Below are 22,059 nucleotides of genomic sequence, written 5' to 3'. Positions count from 1 at the left end.
TAGAGTCAATGACCAATGTTCCATCTGGAAAACCACAGAGGTTAAAATATGTATTAGATAACAAAAAAAACACACATATTATGCAATGCAATTGGGCAAGAATAAAATAATAAGCAACTAAAACAGCCAGATCTAAATGATCAGTCTAACAGAGTAAGTTTGCAGGTTGTATAGATTTTTATTTTATTTTATGCACAACTGTTATTAGCTAGACAGTATGGTTTCATATTTTTTTTGAATGTGCATAAAATAAAATCTATATGACCTGCAAACTTAGTTAACAAAGGGTTAACTTTCAGGCCAAACTAACCCTGGTAGTAGTACTGAATCAGTTCTAGGAGAATCCTTTGTGGAGAGATAGAGCAATAAAATCAAACTTTATATCTAAAAGGAAAAGAGTGTAGTTTTTTTTTAAACAAATCCCACAGGTAAAAGTTTTGTTCAGAAGGGGATAAAATTATAGGCTGTTCCAATCCTAGAGAATAATTTATAAAAACTCTCCAATAGAAAAAAAAATCAAAGAAAATCTTTAGGCTCTGTAGACCACAAGTTAACGCTGGTCTGACTCTAATTTAGAAGAACTTCTGTTGAAAAGTAATTCCATGTGATATAAAGCACACAGAATACTGAGTTACAGAAGAACAATAAATATCAGTGACAAAATTTTAGTCTTACCAATATTCGATCAAAATAAAAATGAGTCTTATACAATATTTGTAACTAAACTTGTTATCTGCTGCTTTGGATGACCAGATGCCTGAACATAAAATCCCCTGTGTGCTTTCTTTGACCTTTTTTCCTAGATTCTTGTAGATTTTCCTTTGATCAGAGACTCAGGCCCAAATATTCTTTCTTTCTTTCTTTCTTTCTTTCTTTCTTTCTTTCTTTCTTTCTTTCTTTCTTTCTTTCTTTCTTTCTCTTTCTTTCTTTCTTTCTTTCTTTCTTTCTTTCTTTCTTTCTTTCTTCTTTCTTTTTCTCTTTCTTTTCTTTCTTTCTCTTTCTTTCTTTCTTTCTTTCTTTCTTTCTTTCTTTCTCTCTTTTTTTCTTTCTTTCTCTCCTTCCTTCCCTCCTCCCTCCTTTCTTTCTCCTTCCTTCCCTCCCTCCCTCCCTCCCTCCCTCCCTTCCATCTTCAGTGAACTGCCTGCAATTTCCAAAAGAATAAAGCATTTTCCTCTGGACAAGTTGGAGTTGTGTGGAATCTCTATGTTTCTTTCCCTCAAAATATAGATGTTGTCTGACTTAGTGGAGTAGGGTTTCTTTATTTTAATAATAAGTAAATAAATTCCCCACAGCAGAAATTGGCAATCAATACATGTTTACTAAAAATGGGTATTCATGACTTGCTGTCAGGCAGAAATCTGCTTCCTATATGATTGATTAGATAAGCCATAATAGATTGAGTTCATACATGCCAAGCCACCAATCTGCAAACCATAAATGGCACATGGGGTATTTTCACGTGTAAAGGGTTTTTTTGGCCACTGAGTGATGTCATTGGAAGACTGAAAGTTCCACTTATAAATTGCTTTCACTTGTCTAGAAAAACATCATTTTCATGTAAAAAGATGGAAGAAGAAACTGTATGACTTGCCTGCTTCCAGCTGATTAATCTGAATTTTAGGACAGGGATGTCTATTTATGTAATGTCTAAGAATTCATTGCTCTATTTCACACTATTTCAATTTCTATTTCAATTTTGGGAGGGAAATGTGAGGGCATTTAAGTTACCCACAGAAGCCAAAAGGAAAAATGAGGCATAGTTTACAGGGAGTAGATGACAAATTTTGTTTTGTTTTCCCATAAGACAAGAACTGTGAGTCCATGACTAAGTTTCATTTGATTTTGATTTGATTTATTAATTTTAGATGGCTGCCAAGCAACAAATATTCTCTGGATGTCTTTCAGACCAAGATGAACTAAAAAAAATGTTAACATTACAAAGTGCAGTAAATATTTTAAATAGCAAAAATGCAGCCTAATAAAATTTTCAGCAGTGACAATAAGTAACAGCAGTTTATATTAAAAACCATATCAAAATAGTGAGAATTTGTGGAGAAGATCTGCTGCCAAAAGGACCATATCATCCATCCATCATGTCTTCTGTCTGTCTGTCTGTCTAATCTATCATCTACCATCCATCATCCATCTATCATCTGTCTGTCTGTCCATCTCTCTCCTATCAACATACCATTTTCAATTAAAAAGTTCAAAGCTACCCTTTGGTAACCCTCGACTATCTTCTTGTAGCTATTTGATTTATTTTGCTTGATGGGACATATAAATACTGTATTCCTTTCTGATTTGCTTTTAATTGATTGGTCAAGTGCCATAAGTTGGTGTTGATTCTTGGTGACCCCATAAATCAGAGGTGGGGAACCATGGCCCCTTCATAACTTGTGGACGTCAACTCCCATGCTGGCTCAGGAATTCTGGGAGTTGTAGTCCACAAGTCATAAAGGGTCCATAGTTCCCCACCCTTGACATAAATAGATCTTCTTCAGGAAGATGTGTCCCCAGCTTGCACCCATTCCCATTGTAATAAAATTCATCTATCTTGCTGCTGATTGTATTCTTCTTCTCTTCCTTTATAGTTTCCCCATCATTATGGGCTTGTGTAGACGACCGTCTTGGCAAGTCCATAATACATAAAGTGATCAAAATATGATAGTTTGATCTTGGTTATTTGTGTCTTGAGTAAGAACTCTTGGGTTGATTGGGTTGATGATCAATGTATGTGTTTGCTTGCCTAACCATGATATTATCAGGAGTTTTCTCCCAACACCACAGTTCAAAAGGGTCAATATGTTGTCTTATCTTGCTTCTTACAGGTCCAAGTTTCACTAGAGAGTCACAGAAGGAAATACAGGTAATTGCCTGCAGAATTCTGATCGTTGTAGGTAGAGATAAATCCCAGCATCTGAATATCTTTTGCAAGGATTTCCTGGCTCCTCTACCAAGTTCTAGTCCATGGTACATTTATTGATTAAAGGTAAAGGTTCCCCCGCACATGCGTGCTAGTCGTTTCTGATTCTAGGGGCCGGTGCTCATCTCCGTTTCAAGCTGAAGAGCCAGCGCTTGTCCGAGGATATCTCCGTGGTCATGTGGCTGGCCAAAGGCGCACGGAACGCTGTTACCTTCCCACCGTAGTGGTCCCTTTTTTTCTACTTGCATTTTTATGTGCTTTTGAACTGCTAGGTTGGCAGAAGCTGGGACGAGTAACAGGCGCTCACTCTGTTACGCGGCACTCGGGATTCGACCCGCCAAACTGCCAACCTTCTGATCGACAAGCTCAGCGTCCTAACCCACTGAGCCACCGCATCCCTATTTATTGATTACTTGTTCCTTTATTATTCAGTTAGTCAAGTCTAAAAGACATTAGTAATCTACCTCTTCAGAATCTTCATTGTCAGTTCTAAGGCTGGTTGCTCTACCTACGTCATTAGTTTGGTCTGCGATATATTTAATGTTAATCCTTTTTCACTGTGCTCCTTGACTTTCATTAGTAAGGTTGCAGATCATTTATATATTCAGGTATCAGAGTAGTGTCATCAGCATAGCACAGATTATTGATGTACCTTCCTTTAAAACCAATGCTCATCTTTTTCTAATCAAGTTTTTCTCATTATATATATATTCAGCACATATGCTGAATAAATAGAGAGTATTCAGCTTTGTCTCACTTCTTTGCCAACCAGACTCAGCCTGTTACCAGATATGGACATGGGACAGTACCTGGTGCATATTCCGGTATTAACAACAAGAGTATATGCAGTATGATACAAGTAGTCCTCAATTTATGACTGGTCACTTAGTGACTGTTTAAAGTTATAACGGATCTCCCTGGAGGTACTTACACCCTAGTTCCGAAGTTCCAATGGCTTGTCTGACTCCAGTCACATGACTGCATGTTGGGTGCTTGGCAACCAGCCCACAAATATGGCTGCTTGAAGTGTCTTACGGTCACATGTACATGTTTTATGCCAGCAGCAGTCCACAGTGAATCATTGATTCGCTTAACAGCTGCAGGATTCACTTAACAATTGCTGCAAAAAAGATTATAACATTGGGCATCATGTGGTTGACCCAACTTAGGACTGTCACCACTTAGGACCAAGATGGGCAGGCTCCATTAGGTCATAAGCTGAGGACTACCTACAGTATATAGATTTTGTTTTCCTGTGGCCTCTTGGTATACATCATGGCCCCGTTATGCTTTTAACCTGTGGGCCTCATGAAATCTCCTAGGAACCCCCCCCCCAGGATACCATATGTTTTTTTTTTATCAGAGAAGCACTGGTGCAGCTGATTTATATAATCTTTCATTGTGTTGACCTTTCCCATGTTCCTGCTTCTTATAGTTTATGTTCCCATTGTAATTCTTTCTTTGTAGCTTCGGATTTGGGCACTCTTGGCGCACACTCCTGTTGTGCTCCACTCAACCTTCCCAGGAAACCCTTCCCCACCATAACCCTAACCCATCCCTAGGCTGAATAAGTTGGCCAAATGACAAGAAAAGCAATGATCTGAAAAGGATCTATAAATATATTTGACTGAGTGCATTCACAACCAGGTCTGTGCATAGAAACTCTGAATGGGGATTAAACATTTTTATGTCCTTTTGGTAGACTGATGTAAAACTCATGAATGTGAACCGATGCAGCTTAAACAAGAAAAGAAAAATAAATGGAATGTTCTCAGAGTCTCCGGAAGAGTGCAAATGAGTGTGGAACTGTTGTAAACAGGAGTTATCCCTCCCCCTTTTGAGACAGGGCTGTTCAATCTTAATGTAGATGGCCTCTTTGACCCACCCCTTTGCACTATTCAGGTGATCTTGAGGGCACAGATAAACCTCTGAGTGGCCTCAATGACTCTCACAAAGAGTGCTAATGACCAGATGACTGTGAGGAATATAAATCTTTCCATTCTCCACCACTCAGTCAGAACTGAAGAAGCTCCTTGGATGGGAAAAGAAACATCTTCAAGGAAAAACAAAAGTCCAGTTGCCTTTTGAAAAAGCACCTCTGGGACAACCATGACATGGATGACGGAGAATCTCCATAGACAAAACTTTGTGAACTAATCAATGTTAATTAACTAATCAATTTTTAAATAATTAGATATATGAATTCATGGAACGATTCCCAAAATATTGTAGGAAGTCATCTCTCTGAACTGTAAATACATGCACACATCTCTCCTATTTGGTGAAGCTTTCGACAATCTTCATTTTGTGTTTCCTTGACCCGTAACCAAGTCTTAGTTGGCAAAATTGAACTAATCATATATTCTCCCTCCATCTCTCCACTACTGTCAGACCTTTGGATAAGAAACTCCTTTCTTGGATTCTGTACAGAAAACAATATCTAGAAATGTTCCCCCCCCCCTAATGTCTAATATGTCATCTGAGCTCTTGTATTCCCAGAACATACTTAGCCCTGTTAGTAAAAGCAATATTGGCTTCATTTGCAAAACAAGCTAAGCTTGACTAGTGTTCCTCTAAATTTCTCTTTGCGTGTAGTTAGTGGGTGATATAAAACCAGACAATCGGATTAATTTATGCTTTGGTACATTGCATCACTCCAGAAACTGGGTGAACTAAAAACCAGGCTATTCACATCAGAGTCACAAGCTAGCCAGCGACTTTCAGCTTGGATCGCTGTGTGACACAAACCCATTAAGTCAATTTCTGGTTTAAGGGGTTGTGCAATCCTTGGATGACGTATATGAACATTCTAATGATTTAAATAAAATTAAATATATAAATATATAATAATAGGGCTAGCCCTGGTTCCCAGAAGTTAAAAACAAAGGCTTAAGTAATACATACGTGTGAGGAGACTTGCTGCGTAAGACATTCTGGTTTGTTCAATGATCAAAGTGCAGGAAAGGTCCTCTTTTTCAGAAAGATCAGGTCTGCCAGAACATCATCTTCTCCATTCAGGTTTCCATACAGGTTATGCTCAACCCTGAATAAATGTTTCTAGCTTCTGCATCTTCCAAGTTCGAGGCACTTTCCGCAGAGCTGCTGCTTTGGGTGAATGAGAACAGACAGACATATCTCACAACCACCAGAGACCTGGCACCAATACGAACCAGCTGTCCTTTTCCTGCATTTCAGATAAACCTTTCACTATTCCACACAAAATTGGAAACATTGACGTTCCTGGTCCAATTCAATGGAACTGATGAAATCACTTGTCCTTCCTTAAAAATGTGAGTTGAAACTAAAATTAGCCCTTAGGTTAATATTTTACTTCTAACTTGAGGTGTCATGGTTGCAGTATTTCAAACTCCATTTCAGGAGTCCTTATTTATTTACTGGTTGAATTTATATCCCAACAAACTTATTAGGTAGGTTGGGCTGAGAGTGGCTGCCAGTTTCAAGCTTGAGGTCAAATAAGGACTTTAGTGTTTAACTTAAGATTAAAGGTCGAAGTCTTCACCTTTAGAAAACTGTTGGATGTCTTCATCGTGGTTCAGTCCAAGCTGGGAATAAACATGGCGACTGCTTTAGGAAGAAGGTTGCAGTTTATTGAAGAGGAGAGCCAGACAGGAAGATGACTCTGGCAGAAAACAGGGGGGAAGAGGGCTGAGTTTTTATACCCTCTTGAGCCTTTTGTTTGAAGTTGTTTCCTGTTCCTGTTTGAGGCTATTTCCTGTGTCATGTTTTCTGACCTGAGTCTGGATTTGCCCTTTGGCATCTGTGGGTTAATCCTATTACGCCCTGTCTTAGAGTTTGCGTAAGGTATGTAGATTTTAGGTTTTTTTGTCTTCTTAATCTTCTAGCTGGGGCCTCCAACCTTCCTGGATGGTTTACATCTGCATTTGTATAGAGCTGGTTTCTGCTTGGGGGAGGGAGACCTGGGGCTATTAAGAAAAACTGGGCATGCTTTTCTGCCTCTTTAAGATCCTTTGAGGAAATATATTTTTCTGCCCTTTTAATATTTCCTTCACTGGGGGACTGACTTCCCACAATCCCCCCTTTGCGCCATAATAGTGTGGGTGACACACTTTTACTGGCACAAGATTAAAATTGATCTGATCAAGGATACTTGGTAAACAAGCTTTAAACTGTTAAGCCAAAAGAAGAAGACAACATTAATAGAGGCAGCAGAAAAAGATCCCTGCAGTGGCTCCTAAAAGGGGAGCTTCAAACCCATAAAGTTCTAAAAGTCAGGGCAAACATTTTGTTAGGTGAAAAAGAAATTTATAGTTACCAATACTCTGTGCCAATTATTTTCAAATGTTAGATGTCACTTTGAGCTTCCCGTCAGGTTTGCACATTCCTCCCAAAATTCTTCACAGCCATGGTTTGCCTCAGTACATAACCACTGGCTGCCCATTTTCAAGAGTTGTTTCCTGCCTTAGCTCTTAGTTCAGTGCATCCAGGTTTGTAATGACCAATTGAGGTCAGCCAGTATGCGAGCCAGGCTATTAATTTTTTTTATCTTAAATTGCACATAGTGAGCCCTAGGACTCCCAATCTGAGTCCACCAGTGCAAGATATTCAGGGCTTAGGTTTGGAGATCTCTTTCCTGCTAGTTCCTCAGTCAGGGCATACGAATTGCAAATCACCTGAGGGGGCCTGGTTCCCTCCCCCTTGGAATTTGCAGGAAGTTGTACATGCAAAGCTTTGGAGCCACAGAGCAAAAACCAGCCTGGGGAACTTTACTAAAGGTAGGTGGAGGAGACTCACTGTGTAAATGAATGGGGTGTGTGTGTGTGTGTGTGTGTGTGTGTTCAGCTACTAATACAAACAGGCAATACAAACATTCTGGATAAATTTTCCCTCCCACCAGACAGAAGTCCAAGGTGTTCAGTACTTGCTGTGCCAACTATTCCCAAATGCCAACTCTCCATCAATACATTCAAGTGACTTATTACAATACAAATGGGGCAAGAAAGAAAACCTTACAATGAGTTTCCACCCTCCCCCCATAGTCTTCCTAATTTTCTTCTGAGGCTTCACGTGGGGACCAATGGCTCCATGACTCCTTCCTTCCTCTGCAGTTTTCACAGGCATCTGAGGGATTGGTAGGACTTGGGAAGGTCTATTCCACTCAGGTTGCATGGTGGCTTTGTAGTGGATGGCTGGATTCAAAACTCAATTCCATGGCTCAAATGGATGGAGGCAGCATCTGGGTCAGTGTGCTCTGCTTCCAAAGGTTGGGGGGGTTATCTATGCAGGGCTGAAAGACAGGAGAGCAATATCTCCTCCCCCCTTTCTGGGTGGACTCTCCCAGGAGAGGCAGACAAAGGCATGGAGAACAGAGAATAAGAAAAGGAGAAGTAGAATGTGTGTGTGGGGGGGGGGCGGTTTAGCTTGTAGAAAGAGTTTGAAAAGACATTAATACTGCAGTTGTTAAAGAAACGGATAGGCAGACAAAATGAGGAAATCACAGATGAGGACAAAAGAGAGGCTGGATTCTGGTAAGAGAACATAAATGAAAAGTCTCACTTCTGAACTGAACATTTGCAACATGTTAGAACTTAAGGACTTGCAACATGAAAAATGCTGGGCAGCTTGAGAATGCTGAAAGCTCCAAATAATTTTAAAAGCCAAATATTTTAAAGGCGTGCAGTTTGCCAGGGGCAGGAGAATCCACCTTTAACATTTATTCTAAAATAGACCACATTATTTAGAGATTGAAAAATGCTTAGCTACATAGTAGTTTCACCAATTAGTGATAGGATAAGAAAAGTAACTTAAGAAGATTACTTCCCTAGACAAGCAAACTTGAGCTTCAGGAGGCTCTTGTAGCTAAGACACACCTCATGTTGCAGGAAAAGGATAGACAGATAAAACCCATTTACAACACACAGAATAAATACAAGAATGAAACTTTTCCAGCAGATGAACTTAAAACATTCCCTCCTGGTAACTTTGGGCTGTTCTTATGAGTACAGAGAAAGGAAGAAGAAAAAACAAACACATTTTTTTTCACTCTGTTTGCTGGTGGTTTGTTTTAAGAAGAATTTCTAGCAGAATTTTAAAATTCTTTTCTCTTTGGATTAGAGACAGTTAACAGTCACATTTACACAAAGACTTTGGCACACATATATACAGAAAGAAAAGGAAAAGAGGACAGAAAACGGAAACAGAAGTCTTAGTTTTACACAACCTGGTCATTCCCACCATAAATCTTGGTTAACTCAAATTAGGGAAGGCACAAATCTTAAACATACCATATGGTTGCATAGAGAGAGAGAGAGAGAAAGAGAGAGAAAGAGTCACTATTCCTATATTTTAATTTCCTTTTAAGTACCTTTATTTAGCCAAATTGGTTTCCCAGCAAAGCCCTGAGCAAAGCCCATTTCTTACATATTTCTCTTGCTCTTCGTTTCCAGCAAATCTCCCAGGGGAGTTCTAATTGTCACCTTCGAACTACCGCTTCCCATGTTCTCTCTCAGATGTGGGGCTCACTTTGGCTCAGTCAGGTACAAAAGGAAAAAAACTTCCGCCTCATGGTTTTTGGACAAAAAAGCATCCGGGAGGACTTCGGTTTCCTGATGAAGTACAAGCACCTCCTTTCTTGTCATGGTTTTCAGACTCCTCGTGAGTCCGGGAGGACCTGCCGCTTTTTTGAAAAGCAGTCAGTATTGATACCTCCTTTCCTGCTACCAGTTTTCAGACTCCTCGTGAGTCCGGGAGGACCTGCCACTTTCTAAAAGTGAGTACGAGCACCTCTTTTCCTGCCACCGGTTTTCAGATCGGATCCGGAAGGACCTGCTGCCCCCTACGCAGTAAGTACGTGGCACCTTCTGAACTAGGCTTCACTTACAGGGCCTTACCAGCTGGTTGCCCAAATCCAATTCTCTCATTCCATTCTATTTTCACACAGCCTCTCCCTTTTCTCTAACAAAAGGTCCTGTGCTCTGGCCAAACCCCCATGCTTTCCAGGGTCTGCCACTTGAACAGATCCTTTCTGCGGTTAGGAAAGAACAGAGGGAGCAAAATCCAATTGTGATTGGGAAATCACTCACACAGAGAGACATACACACATTTCTCTCACTCCCCTGGGCTTTAAAGTTAAAATTTAGAGGTACTCACCTTCACCTTCTTTCCAAAGCAGCCCTTGAGCTCAAACCCAAAACTCCCTTTACTACTCTGGCTCCACATGGGCGGGGCCTGGGAAACCCATCCACAGACACAAGGGGTCTGCTGCCGGCAAGATGGGGCTTACCAGTCTCAATCCATTGGAGAGGTTAGCTTGGAGTCCCATCTGGGTCGCCAAATTGTTGGAAGGAAGTCTTCATTGTGGTTCAGTCCAAGCTGGGAATAAACACGGCGACTGCTTTAGGAAGAAGGTTGCTGTTTATTGAGGAGAAGAGCCAGACAAGAAGATAACACTGGCAGAAAAAAAGGCCTGGGTTTTTATACCCTCTTGAGCCTTTTGTTTGGAGTTGTTTCCTATTCCTGTTTGAGACTATTTCCTGTGTCATGTTTTCTGACCTGAGTCTGGATTTGCCCTTTGGCATCTATGGGTTAATCCTATTATGAGTTTGGGTAAGGTATGTAGATTTTAGTTGTTTTTGTCTTCTTAATCTTCTAGCTGTGGCCTCCAACCTTCCTGAACAGCTTACATCTGCATTTGTATAAAGCTGGTTTCTGCTTGGGGGAGGGAGACCTGGGTCTGTTAAGAAAAACTGGGCACGCTTTTCTGCCTCTTTTAAGATTCTTTGAGGAAATATATTTTTCTTCCCTTTTAATATTTCCTTCTGGGGGGGGGCTGACTTCCCACAAAACAATGCCCTATAAAGCAGGGGTCTTCAAACTTGGCCCTTTTATGACTTGTGGACTTCAACTCCCAGAATTCCTCAGCCAGCTCTGGCTGGCTGAGGAATTCTGGGAGCTGAAGTCCACAAGTCATAAAAGGGCTAAGTTTGAAGACCCCTGCCTTAAAGGTTATTTCCAAACTCTCTAATGAGCAGAGTTCAAATGTTTCTACAAGGAATCCACGAACTCCCTCTTCTGATGTTCAAACAAGCGCGTCATCCCTCATTCCGATATTCAGCAGCAACACGTAACTAAGGGACCTGAAGCGCACAAGCAGAATGCCCCGCCCACAAACCGGGACGGGGCTTCCTCTCTTGCCCTTTTCTGTTTTCTTATTGGACCTCCGAAGGAGAGAGGAAAAACCGCCTATATCCTAGCAACGGGAAATCCATCGCGCAGGCGCACCGGTATCTCAGTCGCTCTAGCGCAGGGGGCCTTACGTCCTCTCTCTCTGAGAAATGACGCGGCGGCGCTTCCTCTTTTCTTCTTTCTTTAAGCGCCCCGCCCCCCTCCCGAATCCGAGTTCCTCCTCCTCCCTCCCGCTCGCTTGCTCAGAGACGCCTGCGCAGAGCGCCCCTCCGTCTCGCCTTCCTCTCTTTTCCGACCCCCCCCCCCGCCGCTTCCTCCCCCGCCTTTCGCTTCCGAGGTTTTTTTTTGTCGCTGAAGAATGACGTAGGGCGGCTGGGGCCGGTCGCTGCCGTGTAGGTTGTGGGCGCCTGACCCACGTGAGTCGTCGTTGCCGAGGCGGTTGCCGGGTGCCGTCGCTCAGGGGACGGGTGGGACGGGAGCCCGGGGGAAGAGCAGCCCTTCTCGGAGGCCGGGATGCGCCCAGCGACGAAGGTACGCGCCGGACGGGCAGCGGGAGGGGGTGTGGTGATCGGGGGGTGGGGGGCTCGCGTGCCTTCCTCCGCCGCGCCTCCTGGCCGGGGGGGGGGGTCACGGGTGGGCAGGGCTGGCTTGCGGCCTAGTGGACGCCCGTCCTCCGGCATATTGGACGGAATCCTGGCCGGGGGGGGGTTGTGTTCTCGTGGGAGGTGGGGGTCCTGCTGTCCGTGAGGGCCTAACCTCGGGGGAAGGGATTGGCTGGGAGAGCGGCGAGGTTTCCTGTGAGGATAATAATAATAATAATAATTAATAATAATAATAATAATAATAATAATAATAATAATAATAATAATAATAATAATAATAATAATAATAATAATAATAATTTATTTATTTGATTTATATACCGCCCTTCTCCTGAAGGACTCAGGGCGGTGTACAGGGCAATAAAAATAAGAATACAGGTTACAAGATTTAAAGTTGAATAATAATAATAATAATAATAATAATAATAATAATAATAGTAATAATAATAGTAATAATAATAATAGTAATAATAATAATAGTAATAATTTATTTATTTATTTATTTATTTATTTGATTTATATACCGCCCTTCTCCTGAAGGACTCAGGGCGGTGTACAGGGCAATAAAAGTAAGAATACAGGTTACAAGATTTAAAGTTGAATAATAATAATAATAATAATAATAATAGTAATAATTTATTTATTTATTTATTTGATTTATATACCACCCTTCTCCTGAAGGACTCAGAGCGGTGTACAGGGCAATAAAAATAAGAATACAGGTTACAAGATTTAAAGTTGAATAATAAATAATAATAATAATAATAATAATAATAATAATAATAATAATAATAATAATAATAATTTAATTTTTTATACCACCCTTCTCCCGAAGGACTCAGGGCGGTGTACAGGGCAATACAATGGGCACCCCACGTCCAGTGAGGGAAGCAGGGGTCCCCTGGGGGTGGGTGGTGGGTGGGTGGAGGTATTTCTGCCCTCCCGAAGCTCCTTCATTTGGGTCCGCTCCAGGCTCATCTCGGCCTGTTTCTCATTAAATCTGTCGGACAGAAAAAAGCTCCCCATCCCGATGAACTCGGTAACCCGGAGTGCCACCCACTTCCTTGTGTTTTGGATTTTAAGGTGCCACAAAAAGCTCCCGAGGGACTTGATGCAACAAACTAACGTGGCTTCCCCGATGCAATCTCTCCCTCTCTTTCTCAATAGAATCCGAAGGTCCAGCCGTTAGAACCTGATGCAAAAGTCCTAACGCTGGTTATTGTGACCTCTGTTTTGTTTGTGATACTCGCTGCCAAATAAAAAACAAAACAAAAACCCATCTGCGAAATTTTCTGTGGTTTTTCTGTGCTCCTAGAGGTATGTTTTTTGGTAGCAGGAACTGATTGGAGCTCTTGACGCAAAACACTGCTGGTTTAGCACTGTCCTCCCTCTCCTTCAGTAATATTACTTTTAAGTGAAAAGGTAATTTTTTCCCCCCCCCCGTTAAATAACTGGCAGTCAGAATTTCTTGCATAGCAGTAGCACTTAAGACTTATATACCGCTTCATGGTGCTTTACATGCATATCTGTTTCATCCATTGATCTGCAGGAACTGGAGCTTTCCCGTAAAGGAATTAGGCATAAGAATGTGTGAGGAAATCAGAAATTGACACTGAAGATTGGAGCTCCAGAAAGGAGTGACTGCATATGCATGCTGGGGAAAGTTAGGGAAAACTAAAACAGATTGTGAATCAGTGTTGTCTACTGTGATTACTTTTTCCCAAAGGTGTGGAGAAGATTAAGTATGGAAAGGGGAATGAAATTAACAATATATTTAATTTCATAAAGAAGATTCAGAGAATGTAAATACATGCTTAGATAAAATCACATTTTCAGTAATCTGACAATAAAAGAAATGCTTATCTAAGATTTTCCAATGAAAACATCAGAATAGAGAGTAGTTCTATATTTAAGAAAGTAGGGGTGAACATAAGTTGCTGCTGCCAAGCAGATTTTTTAAAAAAACTTTTCTGCTGAGAATTTTTCACAAGATGTCTGAAAAAGCTGTTTGGAAGTACTTCTTGTATTTTTTTTTCAAAGGCAAGCACTTTATTCCTCTTGGCTGCAGGGGAAAAAACAACTGTTAAAAGCACTTCGATTCAATGTATTTTGTATAGTTACCTTCAAGGAAGTACTAAGATCCAGATCTTGTCCTCATAATGTTTGAGTTATTAAATAAAAGTGATGATTAGGGTTGAAATCAAATTAAATCAGACATTTAATTTATGGAACGTGCTTCCACAAGTTATGCTGACAGTTGCTAATAGGTGGATTTAAGGCGGATAAGGCGACCTGTAATGCTGGTAGAAGCTCCTAGTCAGGAGAAATCCCTTTATGTCTTCTTTGTGGTTCTCAAGGGACACCTGATAGATCATTATGGAAGATGGTGGCTGACGTTGATCTTCATGGATGGTTGGTCTGATTCCACAGATTTTACAGTGCTCAGAAAATGTCAAAGCCATTTTCATATTTCAGATGTCTTTTACCAAATCCATTGTGAAGAGAGAACTGATATTATGGTCACTGGTAACTATGCATGCTTGTACTAATTGTACTGACATACTTAAGACGCTGAATAAGAATAAATGGGTGAGTGTTACATTGGCAGCTTATGCTTACATGGAAACAGTTGTTTCTTGGTCTTGTCTGTTAAATGGACTTTACATGGAAACAACTGTTTCTTGGTCTTGTTTCTTAAATGGAAGGATAGGAAGCATAAAGATTTTATATTATAAAGTTCTGTTAGCCAAAGAACAAAGCTATTTTGCAGGTGGAAGAACTGGATGTGCTTGGGGCCTGGCTTAGGAAATTATTTTTAGGGTAGTCTTTCCTTCACACTTAATTCTTTTCCTCTTGCACAAAGAAAAGTCTGATCAGGAGACCCAGACAGGGACCATACCAGACACTGACCAGTTTAGGTCCAAAAATATGAAGATGTTCAAGTTCATAGTCAGTGCATTAAATCAGTGGTTCTCAATCTTGTCTTCACCACAGACTCCCTTTAAATACCTTTTTTGGGCCACGGACCATGCCCATAGACCCCCAAGAGTTAAGATTTAAATCATAACATTTTTTTGAGCCTTTGCAGACCCCTTGTCATGACATTGCGTGCCCCCCCGGGCTCTGCAGACCACAGGTTGAGAACCACCTCGTTAAGTTAAAAACAAAGAACTGCATCTTCAGTGTATGTTGAAGATGGTATTGCAGGGGAGAGCACAACGCTGGTAAATTGATTGCACTGCTTGCCTTCATAATCTGAGGTCTGGCATGTACTTACAAGTCAGATTTCTCTGACTTTGGGACAATGTCTATGTTGCAGCATATTTTAGGGTGTGACAAACTTGTAATTTAGCAATTTTAAACAGGCTAGTATTTAACAGCTTATTTGACAGCCATAGGCAATTGGGAAAGTGATGCAGGAGAGTATATGGAGCTCCGTGCCGATGACTGAGTTGGCTGGAAAAACAATAGATCCCTCCTCTGGTTCCTTGCCATCTGCAGAGGGAGAAATTCTCCTGCTTGAGCAGGGGGCTGGACTTGAAGACCTCCAAGGTCCCTTCCAGCTCTATTCTATTCAAATTCTCCTCTCTGCAACCAGCAGAGAAAGATCAAACATTCCATCCTTCAGAGGCTGACCACTTCTTTGTGGATAAGTAAACCTTGCAGACGATAAATCCGGGATCTGATTTTTAAAGTTGAGTTTAGAATTTTGGTAGAAAGCCTTTTATGTTAAAAAAAATATTTTGTGGAGCAGGAGAGAGGCCTATAATATTGAGTTGAGGTGGTAAGAAATCTGAAAGAGATGGATCCTGGTTTCTGCAAATTTTGAATGTAGCCTGTTTATCACATTGCTGGAAAACTAGTGTGTTTGAAGGCCAGGATGGCTTGAATTTAGTTTTACAAAGGACAGGCTGGTGCTGAGAGAGCTCTCTTTTTCTAAAGAAAGTGACATGATGAAATTATTCTTATTTACAGCTGAGAACAACGAACTTAAAATGTGCAGTTCTCTCTCTGCCAGTGTCTTATTTTGGGAGGATGAACTGAAGGTTTTGACTTGTGTGCCAATTTTTTAAAATGGTTTCGAACAATAACATCTCAGATACTTTTCTTGGTTTCTGGGTAGATCAGACTTCTTCCAATGGGCGTTTTTCAGATATTTTGGCTTTAATTTCTGCTTACAGTGCAGTCTGAGCAGATTTGAAGGGCAAGTCAAAAAGGATTTTATAAACCAATATTCCAATTTGTTTTTGTAATGCATTTGTTTTCGTTCTGAATTTCAGAGCAGTCATTTTCAGTGACTTATCAGCTAGACTAAAGTGGAAGAAAGTTAAGTTAAGTTAATCTCTAGTCATTCTTTTTCTGTGCTGTTTTACCTCTCCAGAACATTGTGCTGCAATGTTGCTTCAGTACTTTTATATTTTAGTGATTGTCCCATGTAGCAAAAGTGCTTAGATAACTAGAGTTCTTTTGCCACATATTCCAGTAGTTCTCCGGCACTGAGTAATTGTCCACTTCTGCTTGCGTTGCTCTTGTTACTTGCCAATATGTGGTCAGTCAGTAACTAGTTACACAAGAATAAAATATACAATTTTACAAGAATGTGCAAGCTAGTTCAACAAGAAATTACTAATAATTGCCTTTTAAATATATAAAGCATGCAATGCCATGGATGGTCTTCTGATATTTTGGGCCTTTGAGAAATAGCTTGACTTAGTACCAGGAAAATATATTAAAGTGAATCCTTGGTTAGGTCTGAGCAGAATATGTTTCAGAATTTCTACTGTTTGCAGTTCTTTGGAAAACAAAAGCTACCCAATGCTACATTTCATCTGATGTCAAACATAAGCATTCCGAAACAAAAACAGAACTGTGCGCTTGATCAGATTTGGGAATCTTCACATATTCACCCGATTGATTTATCTATTCAGGGATAGGGCCTCAAGTCATAATTGTCATTTCAGGTGAATTTTCTGTTGCTGCCTTTGATTAAAAAGGCAGCAGCGAACATTTTATCAGTTTGCATGTTGGGAGCCATTACAGGTAGTCCTCAACTCACAACCATTCATTTAGCGACCGTTCAAGAGTTTATTTCCCCTTCATGGATTACTGCCTTGTCGTGGCGAAGGGGCTTGCGTAATTCAATGAAGCTATGAGCTATGCCGTGCAGGGCCACCCAAGACGGACAGGTCATAGCAGAGAGTTCTGACAAAACGTGATCCACTGGAGAAGGAAATGGCAACCCACTCCAGTATCTTTGCCATGAAAACCCTATGGACAGTACGAAAAGGCAAAATGATATGACGCTGGAAGATGAGCCCCTCAGGTCGGAAGGCGTCCAATATGCTACTGGGGAAGAGCAGAGGGCTAGTACTAGTAGCGCCAGAAAGAATGAAGCGACTGGGCCAAAGCCGAAAGGACGCTCAGCTGTGGATGTGTCTGGTGGTGAAAGGAAAGTCCGATGCTGTAAAGATTTTTTCTCCATAGGAACCTGGAATGTAAGATCCATGAATGAAGGAAAGCTGGACGTGGTCAAACAAGAGATGACAAGACTGAACATCGATATCTTAGGTATCAGCGAACTAAAATGGACAGGAATGGGTGAATTTAATTCAGATGACCATCAGGTATACTACTGCGGGCAAGAATCCCTCAGAAGAAATGGAGTAGCCTTCATAGTCAATAAAAGAGTAGGAAAAGCAATACTGGGATACAATCCTCAAAATGACAGAATGATCTCAGTTCGAATCCAAGGCAAACCATTCAATATTACAGTTGTCCAAGTCTATGCCCCAACCACCAGTGCTGAAGAGGATGAAATTGACCAGTTCTATGAAGCCCTACAGCACCTTATAGAACTAACACCAAAAAATGATGTCCTTATCATCATGGGGGATTGGAATGCTAAAGTAGGAAGCCAAAAGATAAGCGGAATAACAGGAAAGTTTGGCCTTGGAGTGCAAAATGAAGCAGGGCACAGGTTGATAGAATTTTGTCAAGAGAATACGATGGTCATAGCAAACACTCTTTTCCAACAACCCAAGAGACGGCTCTACACATGGACATCACCAGACGGTCAACACAGAAATCAGATTGACTATGTGCTCTGCAGCCAAAGATGGAGAAGCTCTATACAGTCAGTAAAAACAAGACCAGGAGCTGACTGTGGCTCAGACCATGAGCTTCTCATTGCAAAGTTTAGGCTTAAACTGAAGAAAGTAGGGAAAAGCAGTAGGCCACTCAGGTATGAATTAAATCATATCCCTGTTGAATATACAATAGAGGTGACAAATAGATTTAAGGAATTAGATTTGATAGACAGAGTGCCTGAAGAACTATGGACAGAGGTTCGCAACATTGTACAACAGGTAGCATCCAAAACCATCCCAAAGAAAAAGAAATGCAAGAAAGCAAAATGGCTGTCTGAGGAAGCTTTGCAAATAGCTGAGGAAAGGAGGAAAGCGAAAGGCAAGGGAGAAAAAGAAAGATATGCCCAATTGAATGCAGAATTCCAGAGAATAGCTAGAAGAGATAAGAATGCCTTCTTAAATGAACAGTGCAAAGAAATAGAAGAAAACAATAGAATAGGGAGGACCAGAGATCTCTTCAAGAAAATTGGAGAGATGAAGGGAACGTTTCATGCAAAAATGGGCATGATAAAGGACCAAAACGGCAGGGACCTAACAGAGGCAGAAGAGATTAAGAAGAGGTGGCAAAATTACACAGAAGAACTATACAAGAATGAGCTTAACATCCCTGATAATCACAATGAGGTGGTCACTGACCTCGAGCCAGACATCCTAGAATGTGAAGTGAAGTGGGCCTTAGAAAAACTGAGCAACAACAAAGCTAGTGGAGGTGACAGTATTCCAGCTGAGCTATTCAAAATCTTAAAAGATGATGCAGTAAAAGTGCTACACTCAATTTGCCAGCAAATTTGGAAAACTCAACAGTGGCCACAGGATTGGAAAAGATCAGTTTACATTCCAATTCCAAAGAAAGGCAGTGCCAAAGAATGTTCAAACTATCGCACCATTGCACTCATTTCTCATGCTAGTAAAGTTATGCTTAAAATCCTACAAGCTAGACTCCAGCAGTATGTGGATCGAGAACTACCAGAAGTACAGGCAGGATTTCGAAGAGGCAGAGGAACCAGAGATCAAATTGCCAACATACGCTGGATCATGGAGAAAGCTAGAGAGTTCCAGAAAAACATCTACTTCTGCTTCATTGATTATGCTAAAGCCTTTGATTGTGTGGATCATAACAAACTGTGGCAAGTTCTTAAAGAGATGGGCGTACCAGACCATCTTATTTGTCTCTTGAGAAACCTATATGCAGGCCAAGAAGCAACAGTGAGAACTGGACACGGAACCACTGATTGGTTCAAAATTGGGAAAGGAGTCCGGCAAGGCTGTATACTGTCGCCCTGCCTATTTAACTTATATGCAGAGCACATCATGAGAAAGGCAGGGCTAGATGAATCAAAAATTGGAATTAAGATTGCTGGAAGAAATATCAACAACCTAAGATATGCAGATGATACCACTCTAATGGCAGAAAGTGAAGAAGAACTAAAGAGCCTCTTGTTGCGGGTGAAGAAGGAGAGTGCAAAAGTTGGGTTGAAACTAAACATTAAAAAAACCAAGATCATGGCATCCGGCCCTCTCAATTCCTGGCAAATAGATGGGGAAGAAATGGAGGTAGTGACAGATTTTATTTTCCTGGGCTCCAAGATCACTGCAGATGGAGACTGTAGCCAAGAAATTAAAAGACGCTTGCTCCTCGGGAGGAAAGCCATGAGAAATCTAGACAGCACACTAAAAAGCAGAGACATCACCCTGTCAACAAAAGTGCGTATAGTCAAGGCTATGGTCTTCCCAGTTGCAATGTATGGCAGTGAAAGTTGGACCATAAGAAAGGCCGAGCGCCAAAGAATTGAGGCCTTTGAGCTATGGTGCTGGAGAAGACTCCTGCGAGTCCCTAGGACTGCAAGGCGATCAAACTGGTCAGTCCTAGAGGAGATCAACCCTGACTGCTCTTTAGAAGGCCAGATCCTGAAGCTAAAACTCAAATACTTTGGCCACCTAATGAGAAGGAAGGACTCACTGGAGAAGAGCCTAATGCTGGGAAAGATTGAGGGCAAGAGAAGAAGGGGACGACAGAGAATGAGGTGGCTGGATGGAGTCACTGAAGCAGTAGGCATGAGCTTAAATGGACTCCAGAAGATGGTAGAAGACAGGAAGGCCTGGAGGAACATTGTCCATAGGGTCGCGATGGGTCGGACACGACTTCGCAGCTAACAACAACAAAGAGTTTATTTTATTTTATTTATTTATTTTTGGGACTTATATGCCGCCCTATCTCCCGAAGGACTCAGGGCGGCTAACAACAGTAAAAACAACAATACAAAAGTTAAGAGAAATTAAATAAACAGCCCCAAAATAAATTAATTAAACAATTAAAAATTAAAACATTTTAAAAAACCCGTCATCAGTCCAGGTCAGTTAACAACGGCACTGAAAAAAGTGACTTGGGACCCTTTTTCACATGGCCACTGCAGCATCCCCATGGTCACATGATCAAAATTCAAGTGTTTGGCCATTGGTTCCTATTTATGACAGCTGCTGCAGTGTCCTGGAATCATGGGGTCACCTTTTGCGACTTTCTGACGGAACAAAGACAGCAAAGTCAATCTGAGAAGCCAGATATCACTTAATAACCGTGTTACTAACTTAGCAACTGCACTGATTTCACTTAACAACTGTGAGAAGAAATGGGGCCAAACTCACACAACAACTGTCTAGCTTAGCCAGAGAAATTTTGGGCTCAGTTGTTGTAAGTCGAGGACTATGTGTATGGCAAGGTTATACAAAAAAGCATACATTAAGGAAAATTGCCTAGAAGCTAAGGTAGCTGTTTGTAAGACGAAGTCTCCCCCGCCCACCCCTTTGCAGGTGTTCACTTGAAGTATGTTCCAGAAAAATAAAGCTTAAAAAAATGGATGTTTTTGCTATTTTCACTGTGGAAATTTGAAATAGATCCTTTGTTTCTTTTATTTTATAGCAGTGGGCCACAATGTAGGATGTGGTCCAGGCTAAGGACTACCACAATTCAACCTATGGAAAAATTGGGTAGGGGAGGTTTTCCCCCCTCCCCAGTTTGAAACTCCCCCAACTAACACTGGAAGAATAGTTAAGCAACTTTTATAACCAATAGCTGTTTAAAATATGCGTCAGAAAACAGATAGCAAAGAAGCAACAGCAATCGACTCATACAGTATGTGCAACATAACAGCAAAAATACTTGTCTTGATGCTTCTTCCTGATGCACATGCAAAGTAATGCTTTTCCAGTTATCCCTCCAAAGCTTAGCAAAGAAATAAACCTACATATTTTTTTGGGTTTCAGCTGGGAAGCTGAAACCCAGTTATAGGGTTACTTACTTTATTTTGCAATATTTGTCGGCCACCCACTCAAGAGATGCCAGTGAATAACAAAGCAAAGATAAACCAGAGCACAATAATAATCAGAATATTAAAAATTTAATACTCCTACTTAGCCAAGACAGGCACCCGCAACCAATTCTGGCTGAAGGCACATTTGAAGCATGCTCCAATCAGTATGGAGCCTGATTCTCTATGGTCCAGATCCCACATAATCATGGGGAAGAAAACTTGCAGCAGATCCTCTTTAGATGCTTGGGGTGAATGGACAGAATCAACTTTGCATGGCCACTCGTGTTAGATCCAAGTGGAACATGCTAACAATATCTGTAGTAGTTTATTTATTAACATTTATTTGCCACCTATCTCACTGTGGGGCTATTCTAGGCAGCTTACAATAATAAAAAGGAAGAAAAGGAAAGAAGTAAACAGAATTAAAATAATAGAATAGAATAAAAGCATGACAAAGGAACACAATGAGAATAATACAATATTTATATCCCGCCGTTATTATTTTTATAAACAATACAAGGTGGCGAGCATACTTAATACTGCTTCCTCCTCCTATTTCTCCACAACAACAACAACCCTGTGAGGTGGATTGGACTCAGAATGACTGGCCCAAAGTTACCCAGCCAGCTTTAAGGCTTAGGATGGGACTTGTAGTCACAGTTTCTTGGTTTCTAGCCAGATGCCTTAACCAGCACATTTTGCATTTAGAACATTCTTGAAAACAGAAAATGTTAGGGGCAAAAATGCTTCATTATAAACCTTGGACTTCTGACTTCCTTTAAATATGTGCAGTTTCTCTGTAGATTAAGGCTAAAATACCATGCAGCAGCCTGCCTATTTTTGTGGTGCTAAAATAGAGATGAGGAAACAGCAAAGTGCTGCTTTTAAGTTCCTGTTTTTCATGTTTTTATCCCTTT

The 22,059-nt window shown here is 41.0% G+C and overlaps 1 protein-coding gene across 4 annotated transcripts in view; it reads left to right on the top strand.

Moving 5' to 3' along the window:
• The first annotated feature begins 11,499 nt into the window (after nt 1-11,499).
• SENP5 (SUMO specific peptidase 5) overlaps nt 11,500-22,059 on the top strand; it is a 48,283-nt gene continuing 37,723 nt past the window's right edge. For all 4 annotated transcript variants that reach the window (XR_014026547.1, XM_081328625.1, XM_081328624.1 and 1 more), the window contains exon 1: nt 11,500-11,617. The gene's annotated coding sequence lies outside the window, so the exon portion shown is untranslated. The remainder of the gene's footprint in view (nt 11,618-22,059) is intronic.

The sequence above is a fragment of the Vipera berus genome, assembly GCF_964194415.1.
Source record: "Vipera berus genome assembly, chromosome: 5".
NCBI classification, from domain to species: Eukaryota; Metazoa; Chordata; class Lepidosauria; order Squamata; family Viperidae; genus Vipera; species Vipera berus.
The sequence above is the reverse complement of the archived record's forward strand: the minus strand, read 5'-3'. Positions and strand labels throughout refer to the sequence as shown.